A 10,845-nucleotide genomic window follows, 5' to 3' on the forward strand; every position below is an offset into this window, starting at 1 on the left:
TCAACCACAAGTCAAAATTTTAAGCTTAAAACTATATAATATATGAAGCTCATATATGAACAACAGATGGCTAGGCGTGTCATATACAAGTTAGAACTTAACCTTAGTTTGAACAAAATGCAACTTGTTGCACTATATATTGAATTGCATCCATAAGAAATATGTGGAAAATAAGAGATTTCTTATATTCAGTGACTCTATAGTGTTTTCTCCTCTCCGACTGATGGTTTTGAGTATGAAATCCATTCCTACTTTTTGAAAATAGTAGACTGAAACCACCATATAAACTAAAATCACTTATGACATCTTTGAGTTATAAGTATGAGATGAATGTTTGACAAGTCATAGGGTTTCTATTTTGTATTGGAGTCATAGGAAGAGTTCATGAAGTAATAAGTTGAATTTTTTATGGAGTTATAAGAAAGTTCCTAAGGTATAAGCAGAGATGACCAATATCAATAATGTTATGATGCTAAATGTTACAAATTGAATAGAAAAATATTTCTAGCATGGAAAAACAAAGAAAAAAAAGTTATTTTTTTCTTACCCCATTCTTGTAACCATGCAACGAGAGTCGAGTAACCTAGTAACCACCTCTGGTTAGACAAGGTAGTGTGTTATACAGCTACACTAAGATTATTTATGGGACATGATGGGGCATCCATTTGTAGGTTTTAACCCCGTATATAAATTACCTGCACACGAATTATAAAACATAGAAAATAAACAATGCGAGAGCATAACACATAAAACACATATACACAGAGATTTTCCCCTGGATCCTAAAACTGAGACTACCAACTTGATTTTTCATTATTTTCCTCTCAATGTTACAATACATATTTATACATACTGAAGCATCCAATGACCGAAAACCATCGCGTCCAAAACCATGGACTGAAAACCATCGTGTCCAAAACCATGTGCAAAAAAACATGCACAAAACCATAGGTAGGTTTGCCCAACCTAATATAGGGTCCAAAAACAAAATTTTCTGGGGCGCTGCCCCAGACCCCATAGACGGGGGTTACCTGCACCCCTCAAACCCTCTGTGACTCCCCCTGCTACGCAATTAGTGCAACGAAGGGGGGGCTCCGCCCCCCTTCTAACCCCCGGTTAACTACGTGGGCTAGTCATGGAAAGAATATAACATAACCCAACATTCTCCCACTTGTTGTTTTCTTTCCACAGGGGGCCACAAGAGAGCATAGTCATTTATCTAGCCCTGCAATGCCCATTGTTTCTCTACACGAAGAGAACTTCTCAAAGCTCACAAATTTTGTCAATGCATCTGCAGTATTCTTCAAAGTGTCCACCTTTACCAGCAACAACTTTTTGTCTTCTATCATATCCCTCACAAAGTGATACTGAACATCAATGTGCTTTGTCTTTGAATGATATGTAGGGTTCTTTACCAAGAAAATTGCACTTTGGCTGTCATAGTCTATCCTTATGGCTCCCTGTACTAACCCCATACTTGAACACAATCTCTGCAACCAAGCTGCTTCTTTGCTTGCATGAGTGGCAGCCATGTATTCTGCCTCTGTAGTTGATAGTGCCACTACAGATTGTTTCTTACTCATCCAACTGACTGCACCTCTAAATAGGTTAAACACATACCCACTTGTAGATCTTCTCTGATCTAGATCTCCAACCCAGTCTGCATCAACAAAGCGACGAATATCCAACACTTTGTCCAATCTTGGTCTTCCTTGGTAGCACAAACCATAATCACTAGTGCTAGACAAATATCTAAAAACCTGCTTCACTGTTGTCCAGTGCTCCTTCCCTGATTTTGACATAAACCTGCTCAATACTCCCACTACATGTGCAATGTCTGGTCTAGTACAGACCATTGCATACATCAGGCTATTGACTGCACTTGCATATGGAACACGAGACATGTCCTCTTCCTCTTCTGGTGTCTTGGGACACTGTTCAACAGATAAATTTACACCTATAGGAATAGGAACCTTCACCGGTTTACTATCCTGCAAATTAAACCTCTGCAATATTGTCTTGACATACTTCCTTTGGTTTAACCAGAGCTTCCTCTTTGTCCAATCTCTTTTAATTTCCATGCCCAAAATATAGTTTGCAGCACCAAGATCTTTCATGTCGAATTTGGAGGACAAATGGGTCTTCAAATCCTGGATAATTTCTTTGTCATTTCCAACCAACAACATATCATCCACATACAAGATCAGATAAATAACACAATCACAATTAATTTAAAATATACACAGTGATCTACTTTGCTTCTCGTGAAGCCAAGTCCTCGTATAAATGTATCAAATTTCTAATACCACATCCTTGGTGACTGTTTGAACCCATACAGAGACTTCTTTAACTTGCATACCAGTTCTTTCTTACCCTTCACTGCAAAGCCTTCAGGTTGCTTCATGTAGATCTCCTCTTCCAGATTCCCATGAAGAAATGTTGTCTTCACATCCATCTGTTCTACCTCAAAATCAAACGTAGGAGCAACAAATAAAAGTAATCTAATAGAAGTTACCTTGGCAACAGGAGAAAAAATATCACCAAAATCAATTCCCGGCACCTAGGAATAACCTTTTTCTACCAACCAAGCTTTGTATTTCTCCACCTTTCCTTCTGCATTTGTCTTCTTCTTAACACCCATTTGCTTCCAATGGGTTTCCTTCCAGCCGACAGCTCCACCAAATCCCAAGCCTCATTTTTGTGCAAAGATGCCATTTCATCAACCATGGCCTCTTTCCAGAGTTTTCCATCCTCTGAATCTACTGCTTCCTTCACATTTCTGGGATCATCATCAATAATAGATAAATCAAAATTTGAACAGAAAGCAGATATTCTATACATTTCTGGCTACCTTCTTTCTTGAACTGATCTTCTCACACCCGGAGTTTGTGGCTCTTCATATTCTGATTCCTCCTCTGCTATAGAGTCCGATTCTTCCTCCTTTAGCTCAAACTCTATCTTCTCAGGTTCCTTTGATTGGACTTCATGTTTAATAACATCTTTCACCTCTCTGAACGCCACATCTCGGCTATATACAACCTTCCTTGTTACTCGGTTCCAAAGCTTATAACCATTTAAACCATCCTTATACCCAATAAAGATGCACTTTTCAGATTTACTATCCAACTTGGTTGGTTTCTCCTTTGGAACATGTACACATGCATCACATCCAAATACCCTCAAATGTGAAAGAGAGGGTTTCTTACGAGTCCATACCTCTTGTGGAGTCTTATCTTCCAATGTTGATGAAGGTGATCTATTGACCAGGTAACATGCTATCTCCACCGCCTCTGCCCAGAATTCCTGTCCTAACCTGGCACCACTGAGCATGCTTCTTGCCCTTTCCATCAACGTCTTGTTCATTCTTTCTGCAACTCCATTTTGCTGAGGTGTATATGGAGTAGTCTTATGCCATGTTATACCACACTTCTTACAGAATTCTTCAAATTCCTTACTGCAAAATTCTCCACCATTATCTGTCCTCAACACCTTTATTTTCTTCTCTATCTAGTTTTCCACCAGAGCCTTAAATTCTTTAAACCTGTCAAAGACTTCAGATTTCTTCTTAAGGAAATATATCCATGTATTCCTTGAGAAGTCATCTATAAATGATACATAGTACACAGACTTACCCAGTGATGGAACCTTCACAGGTCCAAACACATCACTATGCACAAGCTCTAATCTTTGTTTCACCCTCTTACCACCAGAGGCGAAACTCACCTGATTCTGCTTCCCATATACACAATTTTCATAGAAATCAAAATCCAGAGAGCTATTACTCATACCTTCTACCATACCTTTACCATGAAGTATTCGAAGGCCCTTCTCTCCAATATGTCCAAGCCTTTGATGCCACAATGTGGTATTCTCTCCAGAGACCACTAGATTTTCTGCTCCACTTTCAAGAATCACAGAACTGTTGCACCCATTAACAACAGTGCTACCTTGCAGCTTGTACAGAGTTCCAATCCGAACTTCCCGCATCAATACTAGTTCTCCCCAAACCATCTTGCAGGTATCCTTCTCACACATTGTTTTTACACCTACATCATCCAGCTTGCTTACAAAAATCATATTTCTGGCCAATGCAGGAATATGTAGAACACCTGAAAGTGTTCTAACCCTTCAACCTTGCAACTTCAACTTTACTTTTCCGCGACCAACGATTCTAGCCTTCCTATCATCCCCTAAGAAGACATCACCACCATCGTATTTCTCATACTCGCAGAACCACTCTCTATTGGGAGTGAAGTGAAAGGATGCACCTAAGTTAATCAACCATGCCTCATGATCTACATGTGTACTTGAAGAAGCCAAGTACACATCCCCACCTTCATCTGAGTTGGTTTTTGCCTCTACAGAAGGAGCATCATCAGATCCCTTTCCTTTGTTAAAAACTTTAGATTTACAATCCCTTTTGTAGTGTCCTTCCTTTTCGCATTTCCAGCACAAAATCTTTACAGGTTTTCCTGGAGATTTAGATCTCCCTCTAGATTTAGATCTCCCACTCGATGACTTGTTTTTGTTTCTGTTCTGGGACTGTCCTCGTACAGACAAGGCATAACCATTTTGGTTCTCCATATTTTTCCGTCTCATCTCCTCCATCAGCAAGGATGATACTATTTCATCAAACTGCAAATCAGTTACATTTCTACCTATTGCAATAACCAGACTATCCCATGAATCTGGTAGAGAACACAACAAACTAATGCACTTATCTTCATCTGAAATTTTGATATCAACAAATGATAACTGACTTACCATAGTATTAAATGCATTCATATGCTCTGTCACCGAGTCTCCATCTTTCATCCTCAGGTTATTCAGCCTTTTCCGTAGGAACAGTTTATTCACCAGAGACTTAGATTGGTACAGAGTCCCTAACTTGTCCCACAAAGCCTTCGCCGTAACTTCCCTTGATACATTCAACAATACTGAATCTGAGGCACACAATCATATTTTTCTCTTTGCCTTCCGATCCAACTTCTTCCATTATTCATCAGACACTCCCATTGGTTTAGTACCCAGATCTACTGCGATCCACTGATCTTTATTAACCAAAATATCCTCCATCTTGAGTTTCCACAACTCAAAACTCTGACCATTAAATTTCTCGATCTCTATCTTTCCACTTCTCTCCATCTTCTTTCACTACCAGAATCTATCCCGTAGATCTCCCACTGAACAGGGTCTACCACAGGCCTGAGCGAAACCCCTCAGCAACAAAGGTGTCCCCTTGAAGCCAAAACAACTCCGATACCAAATGTAGGTTTTAACATCGTACATAAATTACCTGCATATGAATTCTAAAACAAAGAAAATAAACAATGAGAGAGAATAACACATAAAACACATATACACAAAGATTTTCCCCTGGATCCCAAAACTGGGACTACTAGCTTGATTTTTCATTATTTTCCTTTCAATGTTACAATACATATTTATACATGCCGAAGCATCCAATGACCGAAAACCATCGCGCCCAAAACCATGGACTGAAAACCATCGCATCCAAAACCATGTGCGAAAAATCATGCACGAAACCATAGGTAGGTCCGCCCAACCTAATATAGGGTCCAGAAACAAAATTTTCTGAAGTGTTGCCCCTGACCCCATAGAGTGGGGTTACCTGCACTCGTCAAACCCCTTGTGACTCCCCCTACTACACAATCGGCGCAATGAAGGGGGGGGTTCCACCCCCCTTCTAACCCCCCGGTTAACTACGTGGGCTAGTCGTGGGATGAAGAAGACCTTTTTATAGAAGTATCTAGACTATTATCATTCTAGAGATCAGAGGGATTACTTATTTAGGACAACTCAGACAACAAATGAAAACTTGGCAGAGTATGTTGAGCACCTTCAATACAATCTGCAGAGATATCAACATACTAATCTAGATAAGGAAATAAATAAAACAATTATGATAAGAGGAATGCAGGATGACTAAATTGACATGCTAAATCTTCTAGGGAAAGGAGATATATCCAAGGAACCATATGATGAAATTGTTCAACTTTGTCGAAGAATTTCTAGAGGATCAACAAGAAATGAGGCTATGACACATGATGCTTATACCAAGATTTTAAAAAAACCAATAGTGGGCAACAAAAGAAAAAATTGGAAACCTTTTGGAGAATCTCAAAACTGACATTATGAGTTCGTTATCCTCTCAGCTTGATGTGTTGCAGGCAAAGCAGAAAAAGATTGAAGTAGAACAAGATTTGGCCATATTTTGACTTTGGTGTAGGAAGAAACATCCTCTGAGGGAGTTCCCACATAATAGCTATAATATATGTGAGCACTATAATTCTATAGAATAGTGCCCATCATCACCTTGATTAAAATAAATTTATAAGGAGACAGGGGAAGATACTGAAGAAACATATTTTATTCGCACCAAGAAGCCTTGGTAGCCTTGGGCATCATGTATGGCACAATAACCATTATCTTATTTTAATTCTTGTTCTAACATGTCTAGTCCTCAACAAATTCCCCATCAAATTCAATTCCCAGTAGCTCCATGACATCCTCCAAATGCCCCTTTGGTCCAATAACCCATGCCTTGGCCTCAGTGGCCTTCTCCTTCATGGCTTTAACCATGGCGAGGCACTGTTCTCCATAACCAAATTCTTGTTCAAATATTGAAGCAAAAACATCAGTTACAACTTCCCTCTAATGTGCCTATAAGTGGTCCTCCATTACACCCCCAAATACCTATACAACCTAACCCTAATCCCACTAATAAGGTAGTGCAACAAGTTGAAATGCCAAATCTCCCCACTTACTGTATCTCACCTGTGGAATGCGATGGAATACAATTATGATTAGGAAGGATAGTAAACTCCACTATTTCGTTTGTCATTATAGAAAATGAGGAAGAAAATCTATTAGGAGAAGAAAATTTAATTCAAGGAGCTTTACGAAAAGAACAAACTTTAACAAATGATGCTACTACTGGTGCTGAAACAATTGACGATACTCATGATGCTTTAATAGACAATGCTACTCCTGATACCAGTGTGATATCCAATGATACCTCTGATGTCAATATAACATTTGACCTTACCTAGACTATGACACTTGTAACAACTCTTAGTAATGAGACTTATTTGCACCCACCTTATCCTGAAAGATTAACTGGATTCAAAACTATTCCTTAGTCTGAATTCGATTTCTTGAAGGAGTAGAAAAATTTGCATGTCTGGATTCATTTCCTTTAAGCAATCCAAGATGTTCCAATTTATGCTAAAACAATTAGAGAATTATATGTTAAAAAACCAGGTAGGAAACCCCAAGATCCACATATTATACATGTAATTGGAAAACTATTAGAACTAATTTTAGGGGATAATACACCTACTAAATATGAAGACTCTGGGAACCCAATAGTAGTTGTCCATACTATAGGAACAACTCTTCGAAATACCCTAATTGATTTAGGAACAACGATTAATACAATAACTAGGGAAACTATTAAACTACTTGGGCTTAACAATTTGAGACCAACTCCTACTGTTTTAGAATTAGCAGATAGGTCAAAGATTCAACTTGAAGGAATACTGGAGGATGTTATTATTTTAGTAGATTCTTGGAAATATCTAGTATATTTTGTAGTGTTACAGCCTTAGACGCACGTAAGAGGACATCCTATGATTTTATGCAGGCCATGGATAGCCACTGTAGATTCCTTTATTGGATGTAGATCTGGGTGTATGACCGTATCTAATAGTAATGATGATCTTATTCTTTATCATCCAACTAACTCGAGTTCAAAATATGAGAATCCTTTATGGTCCGAGTTTGAACTAGAGGAAGATGATACATGTCCACTTCTCACTATAGGAAAATTTTTAATTTTAAAATGAGATTGAGGACGATACTTTTGATGATCCTATCATAAAACAAATACCTACGACCCATAGTCTTAAGGGTGTTCTAGTGGAGATAGAGCCTAGAGAGACCTTAGATATAAATCCCAATTTATCCCCTGCACAAAAAGAGAGGTTAGTGTAGTTACTGAGAAAGAATAAAGAAGCCTATGCGTAGGATTAACCAGACATGAATGTTATCCATCCTACTATATGTACTCATCATATTTATTTAAAGGAAAGATATTAGCTTGTCAAATGACCTCAATGAAGAATGAATTCGAACTTGAAGAGTGTTGTTAAGGAAGAAATTCAAAATCTCTTAAACGCAAACTTCATCTATACGATTTCTAATAGTCAATATTTATATCCTCTTATTATTTTCCCCAAAAGAATGTAAAGTGGAGAGTTTGTGTTGACTATGGGGAGCTTAACAAAGCCACTCAAAAGGACCATTTCCCACAACCTTTTACAAACCAGGTCCTAGATACTTTGTTCGATAAAAAAATGTTCTCTTTTCTTGATGGATTTAGTGACTATAATCAGTTTCAGTTTTCCCCTAAGGACCAAGATAAGACTACCTTCACTTGCCCCTGGGCTACATTTTCCTATAGGGACCTTCCTTTTGGACTTTCTAATGCACCTGCAACCTTCCAATGAGCAGTATTAAGAATCCTTTTTGATCTAGTCAATGACTGCTTGGAAACATTTATGGATGAATTTACACCCTATGGGGATGAGTTTGATGAAGCCTTGCACAACCTTAAAAAGGTACTTGAGTGTTGTATATAGACCCACCTCTATTTCAGTACTGAAAAGTGTCACATGATGATGAATGAAGGTATTGTTTTGGGACACTATCTCTATTTTGCAGGTATACAGGTTGATCCAACAAAAATTGAGGAAATTTTAAGAGTGCCCACTCCTAAGATGCAAAAATCCGTAGATAGATTTTTTGGGCAGACATGTTATTACATAAAATTTATAGAAAATTTTGCTAAGATTGCATTTCCATTGTTTTTCCTATTAACGAAATATAAATATTTTATCTGGACTGACAAGTGTAACATCAGTTTTGCAGAGTTGAAAATATGTATAACAACAACTCCCATTCTACAAGGACCAAACTGGAGTCTTCCATGTCAAATCTCCATTGATGCTTCTGATACAACCATTTGGGTTATGCTAGGAAAAAAAGGGAAATAAACCTTATTCCATCTACTATATCAAGAAGAACTTGACCCCTATAGATGTGAATTATATGGTAATAGAAAAATAGTTTCTTGTTGTTATTCATGATATCAACAAATTTAGGCATTACATTATTGGTTACCCAGATTTTGTGCATACTGACCACTTTGTTATCCAATTTTTAATGAATAAACAAGTTACTAATCCCAAGGTTACTAGGTGGTTGTTGTTACTCCATGAATTCAATATTACTATTGTAGATAAACTTAGGAAATATAATGTTGTTGCATCTTTTCTTTATAGATTGACTAATGTTGCTGATAACCTGCCCATTGAAGACTCTTTTTCCTAGATGAATATCTCTTTACTATATCCACTTATTCACCTTGGTATGTAGACATTTCCATTTACCTTATTGCAAGAAAGCTTCCATATCACCTTTCTCCCAGAGAAAAGTGAAAATTAATTTAGCAAAGTGCCTGGTATTTTTTGTTGGATGGATACCTCTTCCACATTCATTTTGATAAGAAAATTAAAAGGTGTGTAAGGGAGGATGCTATCCATGATATTCTCAAGGCTTGTCATGATGAGCCTTGTGGAGGACACTTTATAGACAAGAGAAAAGGTGCTTCAGATGGGCTATTTTTGGCCTACTGCATTTCAAGATGCAAGGAAATATGTGCAGGGGTGTGACAACTGTCAGAGGATGGTCTAGCCTACTCAATCAGATGAAATTCCATTACAACCTCAACTGATGATGGATCCATTCAAGAGACTGGATTTAGATTTTGTGGGACTAATTAATCCCCCATCTCAGCATAAGACTTATGTTTTGGTATGCATAGACTACGTCACCAAGTGGGTTGAGGAAAGAGAACTCACTAGGGCAACTAAGCATGTTGTTTCAAACTTTTTATTTGAAGGAATTTTTGCTTGGTATGGAGTTCAAAAGGAGATAGTTACGGATGAAGGAGAATAATTTAATTCTTGACTAATATATAACCTTGTCAGGAAGTATAAGATTCATCATCAAGTCACTTCACCTTACCACCCATAGGAAAGTGGGAAAGTGGAAGGTACCAATAAGGTGCTTGAAGCTATTCTCATGAAGACTCTAGCAGGCCACCGAAGAGACTAGGTTGAGAGACTTCTAGAAGTGTTATGGGCTTATAGAACTGCTTGGAGGAATACTACAACATTCTCTCCCTATGAGTTGGTATTTGGTAGGAGTCATATATTTCCCATTGAATTTGAGATAAAGACACTCATAATTTCTTTGGAGGTGAATTTAGATTTGAATGTAGCTCAAAAACATTGACTGGAACAATTGAATGAGTTAGATGACAAGCGGTTGGCTGCTATGCAATGAACATATATCATTCAAAAATAACGTGCCAGGTGGCATGATAAACTTATTAAGAAGAAGGTGTTTCAAAAGGGTTATTTGGATTTGTTATATGAATCCATATTTAAATATTTCAAAGGGAAGTTGTGCACCAAGTGTCTAGTTCCTTACGAGGTAGATACAATCCTTGAAAATGGGACTATGAAAATAACAACCATTGATGGATCCTAAACATCCCTTCCTGCCAATGGATATTGTCTACAGTTGTATCATAAACCTACTTCTAAGGATTCATTTGTTAACATTGTCTCAAATGTAGATTCAAACGTTGAAGTTGTTGGGGCAAGGGAAAATTTTCTTGCACTACCATCCACTTAGTTTTTTTCCTATTATTTAAAAAAAAGAGAAAAAAAAGAGAGTATTTTTTTTGTCTAGTGG

This window comes from Pinus tabuliformis, chromosome 3_2 (genome assembly GCF_031772625.1).
Source record: "Pinus tabuliformis cultivar Carrire ecotype Pingquan chromosome 3_2, CPIR1, whole genome shotgun sequence".
Taxonomy (NCBI): Eukaryota; Viridiplantae; Streptophyta; class Pinopsida; order Pinales; family Pinaceae; genus Pinus; species Pinus tabuliformis.